This window comes from Pinus tabuliformis, chromosome 1_1 (assembly GCF_031772625.1).
Source record: "Pinus tabuliformis cultivar Carrire ecotype Pingquan chromosome 1_1, CPIR1, whole genome shotgun sequence".
Taxonomy (NCBI): Eukaryota; Viridiplantae; Streptophyta; class Pinopsida; order Pinales; family Pinaceae; genus Pinus; species Pinus tabuliformis.
Genome location: NC_142297.1, coordinates 991275625 through 991297254, shown reverse-complemented (window position 1 = coordinate 991297254; position 21630 = coordinate 991275625). Strand labels below are relative to the sequence as shown.

The 21630-nt window shown below is 33.7% G+C and overlaps 2 pseudogenes; one reads left to right on the top strand and one right to left on the bottom strand.

The window, feature by feature from the left end:
• Nucleotides 1-491: 491 nt before the first annotated feature.
• On the bottom strand, nucleotides 492-7994 carry LOC149217874 (uncharacterized; annotated as a pseudogene).
• A 5227-nt stretch (nucleotides 7995-13221) lies between these two features.
• On the top strand, nucleotides 13222-14415 carry LOC149217873 (putative xyloglucan endotransglucosylase/hydrolase protein B; annotated as a pseudogene).
• The last annotated feature ends 7215 nt before the right edge of the window (nucleotides 14416-21630 follow it).

Below are 21630 nucleotides of genomic sequence, written 5' to 3'. Positions count from 1 at the left end.
TCAAATATGTTATATTTAATCGATATCCGATCTATATAAATAGAGAAGTTAATAGACCTATAGTTAAAAGTTCAAATATGTTATATTTAATCGATATCCAATCTATATAAATAGAGAAGTTAATAGAGCTATAGTTAAAAGAGTTCAAGTTGCTAAAATAAAAGCTCTTCTATAAAAGAGTTCAAGTTACTAAAATAAAAAAGTTCAAATTGTTCAAATATGTTATATTTAATCGATATCCAATCTATATAAATAGAGAAGTTAATAGAGCTCTATCAAAAGTTTAACAACCTTCATGCTCTCGCAAATGTAATTTTACCGGTAATAAAAACATTTTAGAGAAATACAACCAATTAAATTTAAAAATAATGAAATTATAAAAAAAAAAAATTAACCACCTACTATAGAATGATCCCGAAGTTAACCACCTAACCATAGGATGATCCCCCACTGTAGAAGCGAAGTAAGATCTAGTCACCACAGGCTTATCTTCATGGGGCGCTGCTGATGTTACTCCATATCCACCTTTGAGTGGAGGGAACATCGGAAGCAACGATATTAAAATCATTTGATGGGAGATAAGCGAAGTAAACCTTGAACTCTGGCACGCTCATGCCATGGGAAATGAACGTTAATTGAACTGCTCTGACGATGTCAACCGCCAGAAGTGTATTCATACCAGTTTTTTTTTCACTTCGTAAAAGCCACTTCATATCTTTTGTACTTATCGAAATTGGAAACTCTTACTACACAATTACAACATATTAAAAACTCACAGAACTTCAACCATAAAAATTTTTTTTGGCCATAATCCTTGCTCATAAATGCATGTATCACTCAACATATTACATGCGTAACCATAATAAGGGTTTGTTGTTTTCTATCAAAGAAAAAGAAGATTATGCTTTATCCAAATATGCTGACACTACACATATTACCTTGGGTTAGTGCTATTTCTTTCAAACAGCCTCGGTTTTGAGCTTGTCGAGTTAAAATGTTGATAGATGAGTATAAAAACCATGACAACCATCAAACAACCAACGAGGGAACTGAAGAAGAGGGCACGAGGTTATGGCACTTGCACAAATCCATAAATTCCATCAGAAGTTACTAGAATTAGGTCATTCAAGCCATCATTTGAAAAATCACCATATATTATGGGGTGGGTAGGTGGAGATGGCAAGAAGATTGACGTGAGCTGACTACCATCTAGGGAAAGAATAACTGCCTCATGTTCTCCTGCAACCAGAATCGCTTTATGGGTTCCATGAACATGCAGTGGCAAAGGTTCTAAAGTGGGGATAACCTTTTCTTCAACAATACCCACAGGTGAAGGAAAATTTGACCAGGTAGCACCAATTAGTAGTTTTCATCTTCAAATTGCACCCTTTCCATGAATGCCTAGAAAATAAGAAGTAACCTTTCCTCGTCTTGCGAGGAATATTACATCACCATGGCTTCCTTTCCGATGCTTGTATCCATCATTCCTAGGAATCAAGATAGGCGTTGCTACCTCTAGAGGATCAGCCGAAAAAATCTTAACTTACAGCCCAAAGATTATCAATACCAAATATTTCACTGACAAACTTAATATGATCTTGTTTAAGATGACATACCTTGATTAACAGCGGAAGAAGTAATGGTTGCCATCTTCTGTCTTCTGTCTTCTGTGTTCTTCTCAGAATTCGGTTTCTCTCCTCTTGCCCTCACTTCCTTTATGTGTTTCTTGATGGAGAAGAATACAACTCTTGTGTGTGGGAGAGAGAGGACCCAATCCTTTATATATTATTTAACTCTAATCTGGTACGTCCATCATATACCAATTCAACGCTTAAGATCTAATGCTTTAATGCTTTAATGCTTTTAACGCTTTAATGCTTTAATCGGGTCACATTAAGATTTAGAAACTGCAGATTTCTAACATTCTCCCACTTGACCCGATTATTCATAATATTAAGTGTTGAACATCATACTATGATAAATTGCTGAGAGTTATGGCGGTTGTGCACTATTAATTCAATGCATTCCCTTCCATATACTACAATACCAGCAATCCATCAATTCATACTCATAATTTATATAAAACAGCATAATGGTCCACATAATGTCTTATATCATAATGATTAAACATAATATCTTTATAAGACTCTTTCTTGTTTAAAATTACATAAAATACGCAATACTTCATTAAAACAAGAAACACATGATTGTATATCAGAAACACATAAAAGAGCTCAGAATGTCACACATCAATTATTATTAATACAACCAAGACCCATTCTTTGAACATGTTCCTTAAATTGTCTTGGTTGTAACCCTTTCGTCAAAGGGTCTGTAATCATAAGTTCTGTCCTGATGTGCATGATTGACATTCTTTGTTTCTGAACCTCGTCTTTCACAACAAGATACTTCAGTTCTATATGTTTGGCACCTTTAGAGTACTTGTCGTTCTTTGAGAAAAATACTGCTGCAGAGTTATCACAATAAATTTTCAGCGGCTTGCTAATGGTGTCGACAACCGCAAGTCCTGAAATAAAGTTCCGCAACCATAATACATGAATTGTGGCTTCACAACATGCCACAAATTCTGCCTCCATAGTGGATGAAGCAACGATAGTCTGTTTCGCACTTTTCCATGATATGGCACCTTGAGCAAACATAAACAGGTAACCAAAAGTCGATTTTCTAGCAAAATCTGAATCGCTATATCCAATCACATAGGATGCCTCTCCCATATCTTTCATTTCAAAGTTCGTCGAGAGAAATTCCTTAGTCTCATGCAATATACTTAAATTATTTGCAGCAAGCAAGATGTCATCAACATAAAGGACCAGAAAAATAAGCTTGCTTGCACTGATCTTTTGGTATATACAGTGATCAACCGTATTTTCCTTAAAACCAAAAGCTGTAATAATGGTATTGGACTTAATATACCATTGCTGGGATGCTTGTTTAAGCCCATATATTGACTTCTTAAGTTTACACACCAATTGTTCTTTACCTTCTACAGAAAAACCCTCAGGTTGATCCATATAAACATCCTCATCAAGATCTCCATTCAGAAACTCCTTGTAATCAACAATTCCAATATCATAATCTGATTCTTGCATATAAACCACATAATCATTAGAAATAGCTGACCTACGATTTCTTTGAGGTCTTCTTAATGCTACTTGTTGTGGTTCATGCATATCAGCATTATGTAAGTCATTTCCTTCAGGAAGTACTTCTTCATTTATATGTTGTTCATTATCATCATGCTGTTCTACAACAGCTGGAACAACATTTGGAGTAATAGTAGATGGAGGAACTATTCTAGGCAATGTAACATTTACCCTTGTTTCCTTTATTTCTACTATTTCTCTTCTAGTACTCCCACTGACTTCACCATTCTCAATGAATCTTGCATTACCAGTTTCTAATTGCCTCTCAACTTCCTTTACAAACATCTCAAGGACATTCACAGATTGAGTTTTTTTTTATGAAGCAAATAGACATAACCATAACGGGAAAAATCGTCAATAAAAGTGATGAAATACTTTTCTCCATTAAAGGCTGGAGTGTCCATAGGTCCGCAAATATCAGTGTGTATTAGTTCAAGAAGCTGGCTGCTTCTAGTGGCTCCTTTCTTATTATGTTTGGTTTGTTTACCTTTAATACAATCCACACATAATTCTAGATCACTAAAGTCCAAATTTGACAAAATTTCATTACTTACTAATCTCATCATTCTTTCTTTGGATATATGACCTAGTCGTTTATGCCACAAGAAAGCAGAATTTTCATTCAACATGCTACGTTTACATCCAACATTATTTACTACATTCAACAAGGAATTCGCATAAGTGTCATTCAGTTTCAATTTATATAAACCATCAATTAGAATACCAGAACCAACATTATCAGTATTCTTATATAAATCAAAACAACCAGATCCAATCATATATCTAAAACTAGAAATATCCAATTTACTTGCGGAAATAAGGTTTCTAGATAATGAAGGTACATAAAGGGTACTGTATAAGTTTAATACATATCCACTTTCTAGAATTAGACAATAAGTCCCAATGCCTTCAATTGAAGATTTCATTCCGTTTCCCATAAAGAGAAAACGATCTTCATTTGGATTTATGGTTCGGATCGTAAGAAATCCCTGCACATTGTTGGAAACATGAGTTGTAGCACCAGTATCAAGCCACCATGTATTAATAGGAACTTCAACTAAATTTGATTCAAAACATACGAAAGATAGATAATCACCTCTCTTTTCGAACCAAGCTTTCCTTTTCGGACAGTCACTTTGATAATTTCCTTTCTTTTTACAGAAATGACATTGAACATCCTTTAGTTCCTTCTTTTCCTCATCCTGCCCATTCTTAGCAGGTGCCTTTTTCTTCTTGAAATGACTTGATTTTCCTTTCTTTTCTTTACCAGCTTTATTACTCACAAAACTTACTGAGTGATTCACTTGATTTTTCAAACGTCCTTCTTCCTGAACAAGTCTACTGGCCAATTCATTAACATTCCACTTATCCTTTATAGTGTTATAGTTAATCTGAAAAGGTCCATATTCAGAAGGTAGCGAGTTCAGGATGAACTGGACAAGAAAAGAATCCTCTACTGTAAGTCCCAGGGAGTTTAACCTTGCTGCAATATTAGTCATCTCTATAATGTGCTCTTGCATAGTTCGCGACCCATCAAACTTCATGGTCGTGAGTTCTACCATAAGAGTACCAGCGAGTGACTTATCAGCTGAACGAAAACGCTCTTCCACAGACTGCATATATTCCTTAGCACTTTCTGTTTGTGGAATTGTTGACTTGATGTTGTTAGCAACAGTCATCTTAATAAACATAAGGCTCAATCTGTTACTGCGTTCCCATGCTTTATGGTGTGATTTTTCTGCCTCAATACTATCTCTTGTAAGAGCAGCAGGCTTATCCACAAGGAGTGCCAAGTCAAGATCCTGAATACCTAAATGGAAATTGACTTGTTCTTTCCATTCAGAAAAATTAACACCAGTGAACAATGTAACAGATGAAGCATGTGTATTCATGGTAACTCCTACAAATTAAAAATGAAATCACTATAAGCTCATAACTAACGCGATTCAGATGTAGACATAATAGTATAATATAGCACTCCTTTGGGTAGATACTATCTTATACTTAACATAATTAAATACCAAAACATAAGCAGGTAATAAATATATTCAATCAAATAGAACTGACATCTTTGGATGATCAATATTTATTTAATCAAAATATCTATTAAACCTCATCATGTCAACTAGTTATAGAACAAGACTTTCCATTGGGTAAGTTCTCAGGTTCTATCATTAGTGACGCCAGTTTTAATTGGTATTTTTATAACTGGCAATTTCTATCAATAATCATTATGTCACTTATGCACTAAATGATTATTCTGATTTTGACCACTTTGGTGATTAACAAAATCATAAATCTCATGTGCATAAATGATTTATAACACATACTTGATGCGAAGCAATCAGTCACAGAACAATTACTATAGAGATCCATCATTATATGGATCCATCATTATATGGCAAAACAATCAAACGTCAATAACTTCTATTATCAACGCAATTACTCTGTGAAAAAAAATAAATTTCCAACACATTATTCTATAGAGCATGTTCTTGTACAAAATATATAATGGATTATATCAAGATATTTATATGCTGTTATTGATTCCACTATGGGCCAAAATCTTACGCCTCAAGCTAGCAGCAACCAAAACCTTGATTTTTACCACTCAACCACCACGGAACAACTTAGAGTTTCGCAGATTTCATTACAGCAAATACAAAATGATGAAAAATCACAATACGGTGGTTGAGACAGGACGGCAAGTAATAACGATGGTCACGATGAATTTATTCACCATATCGGCCCCATATCGCATTATTTTAGCTTTCGTATTATTGTTTGGGTGGGCATAAAATTCAATACAGTCAATACCCTTATGTGATTATAGTATACATTTCGATATTGAGGGGATTCATAGTTATTCTCCAGAGAAGCCCAAATTTCAAACAATGCCAAAAGTGCATAAATCTTGCCCTAAAATCCAAAAAAACGTTCTAAGAATTCAGTCTTGGGTTATACAAATACTGATATTAACTTTTAAATATCATACAATATGACGCATTCAAAACAGAATTAATCCAATAAGGAAAGATGTCACTCCAAACTATATGCCCAGGCACAGAATGTATGATTCAGTGGTAGCCTGAGTTTCTCGTGAGCACACCTATCATTCTCAGGAGCTGTCAAAACAGGAGGGGTCGGATTTGATTCTTAGTACAGAGGCCGAGCATATTTTTCAGAATTAAAAGCCGGTGGCTGCAGAAGGACGTATTCAAAAGGGCCGACTACTATTTTTCTTCTCAAGTCGAATAGCCAGTGTGGGGATTCGATCCTTCAGTTTGAGGCTATTCTTCAGATCAACGGTTTCATGTTGTCACAGTACCCACCAGCAAGGAAATCGATCTTTCCAAGGGAGGATGGACTCGTCATTGCCATTTTCATAAATGATATTTGGGAATGTTAAACCTCCAGGATTTCCCAAAACTTAATGGATGATCGCAGGGCATATAAAACGCTAGATAAAACGATGAAACTTAGGGATATTGCGTTTAAACTAGTAAAAATCTTAAGGAAAAGCACAGTAATATGTCGGTTTGCGCGCTTCTGCCAAAAGTAAAATTAAACACAGAGGTCCAGAATCCCCTTCGGCATCGACATGCACAGCTACAAAATCTCTTGATTAATCAAATTTCCATTATATTCATTCGCAAGGGCAATCATAGGAAATATTCAGTTATTGATTTTGGCTCTGATACCAAATGTAAAAATCTTAACTTACAGCCCAAAGATTATCAATACCAAATATTTCACTGACAAACTTAATATGATCTTTGTTTAAGATGACATACCTTGATTAACAGCGGAAGAAGTAATGGCTGCCATCTTCTGTCTTCTGTCTTCTGTGTTCTTCTCAGAATTCGGTTTCTCTCCTCTTGCCCTCACTTCCTTTATGTGTTTCTTGATGGAGAAGAATACAACTCTTGTGTGTGGGAGAGAGAGGACCCAATCCTTTATATATTATTTAACTCTAATCTGGTACGTCCATCATATACCAATTCAACGCTTAAGATCTAATGCTTTAATGCTTTAATGCTTTAATGCTTTTAACGCTTTAATGCTTTAATCGGGTCACATTAAGATTTAGAAACTGCAGATTTCTAACATTAGCATCAAAAGTGCAACCAAAAGCTCATGATACACCAAATGGGCCATGCGATAGACCAAATGGGTTATTCCTGCATATATAAGCATTAAAAATTTGCTCTTGCACTGGAACTCCAGAAGTAGCTACAACCCAACAAGGTTTCAGTACTTCCATTGTTCCAATTGCTACAGTTTTTTCAGTACCACTTCCTCCAATAGCCTGAACATGTTCTAGCACTCCATCTCCATTTATATCAGCATGCAGGCCACCCTCTTGCAGATGAAGCTTACAAACTAACCACCGAGAGGCTAGATGAATAGCTTCTATTCCCTCCTTTTGATGTGCTACAATTACATTAGGAATCCACCAGAGCTGAGTATAATTTGTTATTATGGGTACATAAAGACTAATCTTCTTCTTTGTTCTCTGCTACCTTATCAATAGCACTGGTAATTTTTTTCATTGTATCCTTCCCAAAAACATGTTTGTCCTCTGGTTTGTGAATTGTAGATGATGATCTCTTTCCAGGCATCTTCTTCAGGGATTTCCTTTTTTTGCTTTCTGAAATGTGCCAGCTCAAGTAGAGTATCCTCCCTTCTATCCCAACGATGTGGCATAACTCCTAGAATGGATTCTCGGAACTCCCTGCATTCTACCTCTCCGGGATGTTGACCGTTTAATGAATGAGCATCAATCTTGTAGTTGTGTTGTGGATTACAGCAACATCTTCTCTCTGCCATGTAAATTAAGCAAGCAATATTTTAGCTTGAATCAACCTGCTCGACGATAATTTGTATGATCGGATCTTCAAACAGTAATTATTTTCCCAGTTTTCCATGGCTCATTCCAAACTTGGCTCTCTTGTAACTTCGGCAGTCATTTTGTCCATATATTTGGTGATCTCAATTTCAGAAGGGCCCCCTCTTGCACTTGCTATAATCTCGCCCCATTCATCTACCAATTCTTCAGTACATCTAGACATGATCGCAATAAATTCCTGTGGAGGTTTAGAAATATAAAAACCTTCACTCAAATTATTAACCTGTAGATTGTTATAAGGGCATCGATGTTATGGTATTGCTGAGATTCATCGAATAAAATAAGTGCAAAACAACCTGAAAGTTATTTCTATGAGTATGCTTAATTTTTCTTTACTTTTCATATTCACCTTGAGATTCTCCATATTAAAGGCAGGCACAATGTTTCGACGCTGATAAGACCTATGTTACCAGAAACGGGAAACAGGAAACGGAACGAGAAACGACAACGGGACGAGAAACGAATTTTGGAGGTTTCGCATTCAAGAAACGAGGAGAGAGAAAAACAAAAAAATATGAAAAATATAAAAAATACATTCATCATTAACATTCCCTAATACTATGGTTCATAATCAGTTGCTCATAAGCTTCAATTTCTTACATGGACCATTCTTGAATACTCATAGTGAGAAACAAAGCTACAGTTGATCACATGGGCCATTATAGAATATCCATGTTTGATCCTCTAGGATGGAAAATACAATGGTGAAGAAACCCATGGTAATGAATTCAAGCTTGATTTTGCCTTTGCATTTCCACTTGATTTGGACCTACTGATAGTGCGATTTTTTTTAAGGCCAAATCCCTAGAAACTTCTCGATATATTGTATATACTCTCTAATGTGACTTGAGTGGACTTCAAATTTGGGGTCTATTGTAGCATTTAGAAGGCATTTAATGGGTTTTTGTTTCCATGGTTTGGTAACAAGATTGTGGAGATTGAGCAGATCTCCATTGGGAATAGAGTTAGAAGTAGAGGATTGTTGGGAACAATTGGCACCTGCAACAAACTTAGTATAAAAAACTTAGTATAAAAAGGAGTGTCACTTTCTCCACTGCTACAACTAGTGTTTAGAGAGAAAATCTAAACAAAGTTATTAGTAAACTTTCAAAATTTTATTATTAATCCATTATAATAGTAAATTAATTGTTATAAAAATAAAAATAATATATTTTAAAAATATAATTGAACTAGAGATTAAATTTAATATTTTATTATTAATCTATTATAATAGTAAATTAATCTTTATAATAATAATAATAAAATATTTTAAAAGTATAATTGAACTAGATCCTAAATTGATATATAAGATTTTTTTGATTGTGAATGAAGTTTATAACATTATTATTTATATTTAACCACTTGTTTATAAAATTATATATAATATAACACTCGACATTCAAATTTAAATTTATAATTTTATATAAAATTAAATACAATGAAACCATATACTAAATGCATTTTTAAATAGAATAACGCAAGAATTGAAAAAAAAATAATAATAAAAAATAAAAAATCATCGATATATGGTTGACCTTTGCCATATACACCTAAGCAATATAAAGCATTCCCTCTCCAGCAAAACTGAAGTCTTCTTCCCCAAATCGAGCTCAGAGTCTCATCAAGATTACCGCCACATACCTTCGGCCAATCACTGACACATATATAGCGGATTTTCAAACATTTAAACACTGACCCCCACTAAACTGGATTGTTATATAATATGACTCTCAATTTCTAAATTACTGAGCCCACTAAACTGGATTGTTATATAATATGACTCGCGATTTCTAAAATAAGACGGCCAAAATTGGAAGTGCCCTGTTCTACTTCTAATAGAAAACCATGCAACTGCCTTCGAAAACCGACCTCGGTACATCGCAAAAAACAAGAACAGGGTTTCTCAGAAAACTGTATTCGTTTCTGGAGAAACAGTTTCTTGGACTGAGAAACAAAAACGGCCGTACAAAACGCCGTTTTTCGTGCCGTGCCGTTTCCTGTACGTTTTTTTTCTGGAAACGAAAGCTCCCGTCCCGTTTCTGGTAACTAGGGATAAGACCACGCATTAACAACAAACACACTTCTCCCAGCACAATTGACAACATTTTCTGGTCTAGAGGAGACTTTCCACAGTCATTCACGTGCTTAGAAGATAGAAGCTGTCGGATCAATTATGCATCGATCAAAACTATTCTCAGTTCGTAACCAAATCAAATCACAAACTTCTCACCTGCAAAAAATAATTGAATTTCAAATCTATAACTGCAACAAACAAATAAATAGACAATCGATGACCAGCATATGCCATAAAAATTAGTTGTGATAGTACCATCTCTAGGACCAGTCAACCATATCTCTTGAACCAGTCAACCATATAAGGGAAAGCTCTCTTTCCGAAATCGTGATTTACAAAGGCCATGTCCGTGCGCAGCTCTTTCTATATCATGCTCGCAATATCCAAAAGGTTTCCGATCATAAATCTTGGGGAGGGCCTTTGAATCCCTAATTTTTCAGCGTTCCATGGAGAGCCCGTGGTATCCATAATTATTTGAGGCAGAAAAAGGGATATCTCTTATATATATATAATTTTTATTTTTACTTTTATTTATTTATATATCATGCTCGCAATATCCAAAAGATTTCCGATCATAAATCTTGGGGAGGGCCTTTGAATCCCTAATTTTTCAGCGTTCCATGGAGAGCCCGTGGTATCCATAATTATTTGAGGCAGAAAAAGGGATATCTCTTATATATATATAATTTTTATTTTTACTTTTATCTATTTATTTTTTTCCTCTTGTGGTCGAAAGTGACCCTTGGTTATTGGGTAGTGGCTACGTTCACAGTAATTTGACCCTTGGTCATTGGTACACCCGGAAGGGGATCACATCTCCTTGGCCTATGTACTAATATGTACTGATTCAAACACTGATTTAACTGGTGACCCTTGTTCATTGGGTAGTGGCTATGTTCACAGTAATTTGACCCTTGGTCATTGGTACACCCGGAAGGGGATCACATCTCCTCGGCCTATGTACTGATATGTACTGATTCAAACACTGATTTAACTGATTGAGCTAACCCTTGGGCTTCTACTATACATAATTTATTAAAATCAACTATAAATATTAGAAAAAAATTAGAATATTATTTTTAATTTCTAGTTTAAAATATTTTTAATAAACATTAATTGTATTAGGTAACATAACCAAAACAAAATATATCATGGTAACCATTACCCTCATTATAGATATCTAGGCCATGTGAGAGATATTTAAATTTATAGATATCTAGGCCATGTGAGAGATATGTAAATTTATAGATATCTAGGCCATGTGAGAGATATGTAAATTTATGTTTGTAAATATTAATGATGTAATTAATATTTTTAATTATTTTTTCAAATTTTAATATAATGATGTTTTAAAAGATTAATATTTATGAAGGAGAGATATTAAAAGATTAATATTTATGAAGGAGAGATATACTAAGTGTTTAATATGTATGACTTATTTTTTTATGTAAATTTATCTGTGTTTTTATTGTTTTGTAAGTTTTGAGTGAGATTACAAAGAAATTTTATGAGCTCAAATTCAAGTTGATTATAATATATATATATATATATAAAAGATAAAAGAGAATAAAATAGAAAATCGTTTATTTATATATTTAATATTAATTGAATAATTTATTATAGATTACATCACGATTAAAGTAGAGTTTTATGGGGCTATAGTGTATCTTGTGCTAAGATCTCCCAATTGTAAAAGTTTCTGCTTCTCAATTGATTTTTTATACTCGGAGTTTTACATTAACGGATGTATAGTTGTAGTTTATTTAAAATTTGTGAGGTTTTAGGTCCAAAAACAAACTATGCTACACCATCAATTAGACTGGTTTATCTACAAAACCAACAAAAAAATCCCACGAGTAGGAAGGACATATCTACGCCATTTCATACGTTGGTGAGAGCCGACGAGTGAGTGCGTGAGTCTGATCTTTCTAGATGTCATCATCATGAATTTGGGACGGAATTTTTCTTTCGCAGAGCAATTAAAGATGTTCTAGAGACTGAGATTGGGCAACGGCTGAAACTATAAAAAAATTCATGAATTCCAAGGGGATTTGAGGATTGCGTGGATAGTATGGTTGTGGAGAATAGAGAAACTAGAGACAGAGAGAAGTGTAGAGAAAATAGCAACAGAAAAATCAGGAGGCTCTGGCTAGCCGACGCTGAATTCCATTTGATTACCTTTGCAAATCTAACATGACCGTTGAATTTCATAAGGGATCGGATATCATTATGTCGCTGTGATGTCATCTGGAGTAGCAAAATGCAGCGACAGCTAACGAAAACCTAGCCACGATGAGAGCCTAGCCTCCGCATCCATAACTTACTTAAATTCAATCTATGAATTAATTACATTTCACATAGATATATTTGCTTTTATAAAAATAATATTTTATTTAGTATGAGAGTTTATATTTATTGGTTAGTTATGTTTAGATCTTGTGTTTCAACCTTACCTGTCCTCACTCTGTCGTATGCATTGAACCGGGCATGATCGGATCTACGATGTTTGTTTTTTGCGTAAGGCGTGGTGGGTATCAAGTATAAAAATAATATTTTATTTAGTACGAGAGTTTATATTTATTGATTAGTTATATTTAGATCTTGTCTTTCAACCTTCACTGTCCCCACTCTGTCGTATGCATTGAAGCGGGCATGATCGGATCTACGAGGTTTGTTTTTAGCGTTAGCGCTATTTCCAACCTTATAGAAACATAAATGAGCACTAAGTACTTGTGATAGGACATTCGTGCATCCGGAGGCATGTTACATATGCATGAAAGCCATACATATCCATGCATATTTCAGCAACTGGATCACGCTACCTCTGGCAAGCTCCAGTATTCAATGTATCTGCGACCACTGTCAGACCTGTCCTCTCTCCTCCTGCAACCTCCGTTGGCGTCCTCGTCTACCACCGTTTTCCAAATTCCGTTTTATTTTGAATTTAGTAAAGGTGCTAAAGGAATTCAAATTTGAATTTTGAATTTGTAATTTTTTATTTGGTTAGAAGGCGGATTTTTGGCTCGTCTTCCTCTGCACAGCTTCATTTTCGGGTGCTAGTAAGGTCATTGGAAGCCATGAAAAGGACACAATTTCTTGTTCTGTTTCTCATTCTGTTACTCCATTCTACTGCCATGGCTGCCACTCCCAGGAAGCCAGTGAGTGTGCCCTTTCACAACAACTATGTCGCCAGCTGGGGCTCAGATCACATCAAACAATTCCATGGCGGTCGAAAGACCGAGCTTCTCCTCAACAAACAGTATGGTAAGCTATTATACATTGGATTTGTTTCTGCATATTTTTGGGTTGTTTTATCCTTTTATGAGCTGTGGGAATAACAATGTGGGATGAAATATGGGTTGGCAGGTGCCGGGTTCGAGTCTAAGGGGACATATTTATTTGGGCATTTTAGTATGCAGATAAAGCTAGTTCCTGACGATTCCGCTGGCACTGTCACCGCCTTTTATGTAAGTATTCATAATAATCTTGGGGGTTTTTGGGGGTCTAAGTCTGCTTCTACCTGTTTATGTATCTATATTTCTTTTGGTGTGAGACTGCAGAACACGATGAGATAGATTTTGAATTCTTGGGGAACAAGTCCCGGGAACCCTACATTCTTCAGACTAATGTATTTACAGGCGGGAAGGGTGGGAGAGAACTTCGAATATACCTCTGGTTCGACCCCACCAAGGATTACCATTCCTATGCGTTGCTCTGGAACATGTACCAAATTGTGTAAGCCCCCATTCCCGAGCCCATTATTTATTATCGAACCAGAGCCAAATGCAAATGTAGCATGTAATTTTACAATGAACTTCTTTTGGTTTAATATGGTTTGGTGCGATGTTTTTTTTTGGGGCGCAGATTTTTGGTAGATGAGGTACCAATCCGGGTGTTTAAGAACAACAAGGATCTGGGCGTGAGGTACCCATTTAACCAGCCGATGAAGATCTATTCGATCCTGTGGAATGCTGATGACTGGGCCACCCGAGGGGGTCTGGAGAAAACCGACTGGGCCAAGGCGCCGTTCATCGCCTCCTACAGGGAATTCCATGTCGATGCCTGTGAGGCTTCTGCTCCACAATCGGTGTGCGCTACGTAGGGGCGGCGGTGGTGGGATCAGGAGGAGTTCAGAGAACTGGATGTGGGCGCCAATGGCGGTACTTGAAATGGGTGAGGAAGCACTACACCACTACAATTACTGCACTGAGACGCCCAGAAACAAGCAAATGCCTCCGGAATGTGTTCGCGATCGCGACAATATGTAGTCCAGTTATCATTATTCGATGCTACCCATGGCTGAATAATCCGAAGTCGGATTATTAGTCCGGGGAGGCCCAAATGTTATGTTGCAGTGAGCTTTTGGGTAAATCATTTCTCTGAAAATTTCGGTTTCCAAATTGATTTTCATGTCTGGTTGTTGCCGAATGTATTTATTGTTTTTTCTTAATGTATTTCTTAAAGGCATTTTAAATCCTTTTCAAAGGATTCGAAGCGCGTTATAGTAATTGGAAGTTTGATCTTGGGGTTTATTTCAAATTATTCCAACGAATGATTAATTATCAATCAATCATTCACCAGAATTATCGTGGAATTATTCATTCATCATTCACCAAAATAAGAAGTGATTTGATAAAAACCATCTTTAACAAAATTATCAATATAAATAATTTTTATAAAATGAAAATGATTTAAAAAAAACTTTCTAGAGATTTCCTATAGCAAATATCAAAATATAAAAATATATATAATTTTTTTTAAGAATATTAAAAAATTATTCTTTATGGAAATATATGATGGGTTTTAATTTTTTTAAACAATATCAAAATAAAAAATATATATATTTTTATATATTTTAAGAGAATCTAAAAAATTAATGTAATCTTCCTTATCTTTATCAAAATAAATGACGGGTTTTAAGACCCACTAATATACCCCTTTTTCATATATTTTCAACTTCCTCGATGTGGGTTTAAAATAAATATATTATATAATATTAACTATTAAAAAAATGATATAATTACTATCTCTATCAAGATAATACATCAGGTTTTAGAATAAAATAATAAAGAATAAAATTCAAATTCAAATCTCTGTAATAAAACATTTTGAAATGTCTTATATTTCTTTCTTATATAATGAGTTTTATAATAAAATAATAAAGAATAAAATGGATTACTAATTTTTTTAATAGAATATTCACAAAATGTCAAGTCTTATATAAAATCAAAGATAATTACAATAATTCATGATGATTAGATAATTTCTATAATACTGAAAAAAATGATTAATTTTTTTAATTGAATATTGGCAAATGTCAAGTCGTATATAAAATCAAAGATAATTACTATAATTCATAATGATTAGATAATTTCTAGTAAAAAAAAAGATTAAGGGGTTTTTAGTAATTTAGTAATTTCTTTTTTCAAATGTCTTATGCTTTCTTTTAAAAATAAAATAAAAAGGATCATTGAGCGTTTCATAATAAAATGTTTTCGAATGTCTTATGTTGGCTTCTCAAATAAAAATAGTAATTATAAGTGAAAATGGATTAATAAATATTAGTTTTAGATTATCTTGAGTTCTAAAATTTTGTTTGAGTAATAATAAATTTTAATTTTAAAATGTTTAAGTTTATAAATTTTGTTTTTGTTATTGTATAAGGGTTTTCTTAGGTTGGTAGAATTTGGGTGAATAAGAGACTTATAAGCAATTTTCTTTTCCACTCTGGTTCTATTGTTATAAGGAGATATGTTTAGCTTGTTATGATAAAATAAGAGTAGGTACCATTTTTTTGGCAATATTTCGGCTCTTATTAAACCAAAAAATTATTGATATATCTAACTTGTAGGTAGTTGGATATACTCATGGTTTTATGTGACAACTCGAAGATTTGATTTTGAGTCTTACTAAGACTACTCCAATGTATTACCAAATGGTCATTGTTTAAATGAAAAATTATTACACAAGTGTTGATTTTTTGCAAAATGGTAAGCTTTCTAATGTAAATATGCATGTTTATTTAAATGTTAATATTAATAATTTAATATTTTGTTGATTTAATAGATATATCTAAGCTATAACAAACCATTTGTATGTTGGGTGTGTACAATTTATATGTTAGGTGTGTTAAGTGTGTTGTGAATACTCCTATATACATAAGTATTGTGAGATAAAGGTGATATAAGACATCATTTATGACAATTTTTTTGTTAATTTGGAAATTAACTTTCAAATGTAAGTTTTCAAGTTGATGTGACATCAACTTGATAACAATTTGGAATCATCTAATGACAAGAATTTGGAATCATCTAATGACAAGACTTCATCATATTGCACACCTCTAACCTGAGATATCGAGGTATTTTCTAAGCATTCAAAAATAAAACAAGTAAAATGTATTTTCTAAGCATTGAGAAATAAAACAAGCAAAATGTATTTCCTAGGCATTCAAAAATAAAACAAGTAAAATGTATTTTCTAAGCATTCAAAAATAAAACAAGTAAAATGTATTTTCTAAGCATTCAAAAACAAAATAAGTAAAATGCTTTCATACTTTATAGGTTTGGTGGCATGGTACTTTAACAATATTTGGTGCATAATGACATAATGGGAACTATTGTATACTTTATAAGTTTGGTGGCATGGTACTCTAACAATATTTGGTGCATAATGGGAACTATTGTGAGTTTGATAAGAAGATTTCATAAATGTATTAGTGTGGAACATGGAAGTTGTTAGGATGAACTAAGTTGCTATTTTTTTTCCATATTAACATTAATATCACAATTTCTCTCAATCTCATTCCAAAATGTTGAAGTAAAGAATCTATCCATAATGTCATTCCAAAATGATGAAATAGAGAATCTATCTAGAATGGGGAGGACCACTAAATCAATATATGTTAGAGAAGATAGTAGACTATGATGAGTTTATGGACATGGAATCATGATAGTGTGATAATGTTGGAGTTGATAAGAAGATTTCATAAATGTCTCTAGTGTGGAACATGGAAGTTGTTAGGATGAACTAAGTTGTTATTTGTTTTCCATATTAACATTAATATCACAATTTCCCTCAACCTTAACGTCAAAGCTAACAACAACATTTAATTTCCATATTAACATAGCTATCACAACTTCCCTCAACCTTAAACATCAAAATTAAGGTAGAGATTAAACCTTTGATACTTAGATATAAATATGTGCAAATGCAATGTCATGTTAACATATATATCAAATTATTCCCTCAATCTCAATATCAACATTAGGGTAGAGATTAAAGCTTGACTATTATGACAAAAATATGTCACTCTCAAAACTATAACATACAATAATAGAAAACAATTCCTGCTTCTTAAAAAATAATTCCTATTAAAAAGCAATGTTTTTTAATATTGACAACATACCCTATATACAAGAATTCTGGTCCTAAAACTACCCCACCTATCTTAGTTCCCAAGTAACCAAGCTGCGAGCAAGCTAAGTAACCAACTTGGACCTAGCAATCTATAACTGGTAGCTATGGATCTTGCGCTGGAATTGGATTTGCACCTGAATGAATGGGGACTTCTTTTAAGGGGACTTCTTTTCCGATTGTGTATATAAAGCCTATACTATGGGGGATTTATCCTATACCAAGTAATATATATATATATATATATATATATATATATATATATATATATATCTATATATATATATATATATATATATATATATATATATATATTCATTCTCAGAAATAAATTATAAGAATCTGAGAAATCAAATGCTAAAACAATATGCCATAATCCTGCCATGGCTCTAGCATCAACGACAAATCACTCTCCAACAATTCGTTCCCAATGTAGTTTTCAATTTAAAAATTGTAATAAACTTTAAATTCGAGAGAAGTCTAGATTTAAATAGGCTATTGGAAAGTAGGGTGTCTAAAGAAAACGTAAAAGAATAAAAACATCAGGAATTCCTCTACAAAAAGCTGCAAAAAGCTGTGAGGTCCCTGCAACTATACCATGATTTACAAACTCCTCCAAAATCGTCCACATAAGTTTCGACCCCCATAGGGATGTTAAAGTTGTTTCATTAACGGAAAATACCTTAGTCTCCAATGACGTTTTCGTTTGTTGTTTTTCCAGATTAGATTGTTAGCATATTGTCTCTTTTTCTTCTTCTTCTCATTTGATGTATTATTTTGCTATATTTTCATAGAACTTTTCATTGAGATTTTCCATGTAACATATTAAACTAATCAAGAAACATAAATTAAATTTAACAATATCAAGTTCAAGAAACATAACTTAAATCTTGGTTGGACACACAACAAAAGGAGCCTACATTGTTATTTGTAGGCTACTTAGAAAGTCCTCCTCTATCATCGCCATTGCCATGGCTGATCTACTGAAACGCTCCCCCTTTAATTCTTGTTTTTGGTGATTTCTTTACCATTATAGCTGCTTGGGAGTTATTAACCCCTTGATATGTCGATGGAAGTATCAATATGAAGGTATAAGATAGTTCTATCCTCTAATATAGAGAATGGAAGGCACACAATTGCACACGGTGGTAGCTCGGACTTGTTTTCAAAGGGAAACGCATTACGAATGTAATTACATTAAAACATTGTGAAAGTTTGTATGCTGAAAAGTTTCCATTGACTTGTCTTCTTTACCACGATGGTGAATATAATATTATTTAAAATTTAAAATTTTGAGATAATTTGAATTTAAAAAGTTTAAATATGGAATGAAGTTGTGGTTTTAAAAGTTTTGATTTATTTGAAATACAGATTGAATTTTTGTTAATTTTTTGGGGTTAATTTTTACTTATTTATTAAAAAGATATATTTGTTTTGGTTTATTCATATGTATTGGTTTTGGTTTATTCTGGTTTATCCTCGAAAAACCAGATTCATGGTAAAACTATAACTTTTTTGACATTCAAACATAATTCACGAAATATTAATAAAAAAAGAGAATTTGATTTGTATATTTACAACATAATCGATCATTTAACATGGAAATAAAAAACCAATATAGAACTAAAGAAGCCTAAAAAACTATGACTAATCATGCATACTTGGAGGTATCTAATAAGTCTACCGTGATTGGATCCTTACTACTCCGAGGTGAGCTTCTAAGATCTAGAGGCAAGATAAGGTGGTCTTATATCCACTTTAGGTGCCTATCCAAACTTTTCAAGAATAATTGTAATTCATCCAATAGTAGGACGATTCCCTCCTCGGCCTCAATTACATCTATCACGACTCTACCTAGAAGAATTTTCATACGCTAGTAAGTGTCCACGGTGTTCATCTATTAATTAAACGTTCCTCTAGTGTGCCCTATGTCAGGCACCCAGTCTACAACTTCTAAATCAATGAGACAAAAATGTTGTCTTGCAATGTCTTGTTCTTCTATGACAATTTCATCCTAAATATGATGAGATGTTTGGTTTCAATATAAATGCACAAAAGATTTAGCTTGTTGTTGGCCTCATGAACCTCCAAAGCCTCTATAGTAGCTTGTAACTTTCTTACTTCTAGCTCTTTACGGAGGCATCAATGATAATAATGGGGAAACACATAGATTTCTCGAGTGATGGTGGATTAGTCTAATGATAAAAGGAAGGATGAGGTATTACATGCCATTTTGTCACATTAGGCAAATGACCATCGGTTTGGATCTTTCACCATTCACAAATGTGTCCCAAGAACATTCCTCTACAAAGTTTGAATCGAAAATATCTTTAAGAAAGTGGAATTTCTGGACCCTATGGTACAAAACCTTTATTTTGGCTATATTCATAGTTTCCTAGCTAATTGTTACGCACACATAGAGAAGACAAGTAATGTTTGTGCATAAGTACGCACTGTCTTCCACTATGACCTGCAAACATGACTTGAAGTATGAAAAAATAAAAAGTAAAGTCTAGAAGCATTGTTGGTAGCATCTATCCCAACCAACAAGCTTCGAATGAGTGCCTATTCAGTATTGATCCCTCTGATCATGGAGTAACTCCCCTTCCTTTGTGGAACCTCTATCCCACTAATAGTGGATCTCATCCCTTGGAGAATGGATCCATAACTTCCCATTCTTGGCCTATAAAGCTACTATAGGTCGGAAGATTGGGGAAGGATTGTTGGAAGTAGGTTTATGCTATTGAGATTAGGTTGGAAGACTTATCTAGCAAGGGAGAGGGTTGGAGATTGTAGAAGGGACTTGCAACATCAAGGCTCCATGGTTGTAAGGATTTTCTCTAGTTTTATGAATATAAGCAATTGTTCTTTCTCAGTTACATCTCCATTGATTTAATTTGTAAAATTCCTTGATCACCCACATAGGTTTTGGTTGTATAATTGATCAGTTTATATATATAATTGATTAGTTAGTTCATTTATCTCTTTGAGTATATGCTATATGCTTTGATCTCTTGTTTGTCTCTTTCTTTGCAGATATATTTCGGGACATTGTGGTGATGTTGTTGAGAGCGACGAGAGGACATTTAGAGCATCAAAGAGCAAATGATTGAAATCTTTGACGGACTTCATGAATCAGTTCGTTAAACTAGTAAGAGGCCTCTTTCATTCTATTTTCTTTCAGTCGATCAGAACCTAGAGAAAGGTAGCAGTTATTGTTTGTTTGTTACTAGGATTCTTTGAAGTCTAGGGAGATCACTCTTGCTTGCAAGAGGGATTTGTCCACATCACAAATTGGTGAGTCTATTCGGGAATCATTTCAATCTCTGTCTTTTTCCTTGTTTGATATTTTCAACCCACCACACAAGCCTTACTCGAGTGTCTGAGAATTTTAGAAATTTGGATTTTGAGTTGGATTTGATTTATTTTTTATTTTTCTTAATTTTTCCATTGTGCACACTTATACTTTTGGCACAGTGAACACTTCTGCACATTTACCCTTTAGCAACAAAGCACATTCACACTTGTTTACTCTAGAGCCTGGGCACATACCTGGAACTTTTGAAAAAATCACTTATTTCCTCTTCAAATCCAAACTTTTTGTTCTTTCCTATTGTTTCACACGTATTTGAATCTCTTGTGAGTGTTTGTTAGTCTGATTGAATTTTATTTTGTTTTTTTCTTGCAATTAGTCTTTCTTTTGTAAATTAGGGTTGAGTCTTGTCTCATGAATGGTTGACCTATCAAGAGAGAGATTTGTTGGTCCTATTGAGTTGGCCGTCTATCTTTCTTCTGTCAATTAAATCAGGTTTTTAGTCCAGATTTCTAATTTGAAAAAAAAAAAAATTGCATATAAAAGTGAATGATTTACAAGATAATTTAGGTTTGGTTTATAAAAATGCTTCTTATGCTTGTTCTGAAATGAAAGATCAATTTTCTATCTATTTGCTAAAGTGTTTATGAACTGAATTAGTTGCTGCAAGCAGAGTTATGGCATTCAATTAGGGAAAATTCATTTCTAGTAATTATTGGTTTCTTGTTACATTGTTCGAATTTCTGACTGATTA